Here is a 742-nt window from a genome sequence, read left to right as displayed (position 1 = left end):
GGCGGGGAACGGCGCGGACGGGGCTGCTCCTGTGGTCACGGTGCCGCGGTGGGCTTCGGTCGGTGACAGCGCCTCACGGTAACGTCCCCGGGGGGGGGGGGGGCGGGCGGCGGCACCGCAGCTCGCCGCGGCTGTGCGGGCGCAAGGAGAGGCAACGGGCCGTCCCTGCGGTGGAGCGGGCTGCTCGGAGCGCCACTGAGACACTCGGGGTTAATGATAAACGTTCCGAGCATTGTAAAGCATGGGGAAAGGCGTGATCCGCTCATGGGCTGAGGACAGAAGTCATAGTGAAATCAAATTGACTTTTCCCCCCCTAAAACTGCGAAAGGCGGTTGTTGGGAAGGTGAACTGCAGGCGTGTTTCGTTGTGCACTACGAAAAGTGGATAAAGCGTTGGAAGTGGTGGTAAGACAGTCCTTTCAGTACCTGGTGATGGATGGGAGGGCATACTTTGTATGCCAAGCCAGATGAGAGAATCCAAGACAATTTTTGGTGTATTTTCCTTCATTGAGTAAACTTTTCCCACCTTGAATTTCTGCTGCTATCTCATCAATCAATCAATCAGGGTGTTTGCTATACATAGGATGCTTGACATTTTGGATTTCATTTGGATATATGAAACATTCTTGATGATAAATTAGAAGTAAATGTTAAATGTTTCTCCAAAGGAAAAAACATTGCAGCATTTTTTACAAGGGCCTGTAGGGACAGGAGAAGGGGGAATGGCTTTAAACTGACAGAAG

Source organism: Pezoporus occidentalis, unplaced genomic scaffold, assembly GCF_034315485.1.
Source record: "Pezoporus occidentalis ecotype Australia unplaced genomic scaffold, CSIRO_AGI_Poc_V1 ctg169, whole genome shotgun sequence".
Lineage (NCBI taxonomy): Eukaryota > Metazoa > Chordata > Aves > Psittaciformes > Psittacidae > Pezoporus > Pezoporus occidentalis.
Note: the sequence above shows the minus strand (reverse complement) of the source record.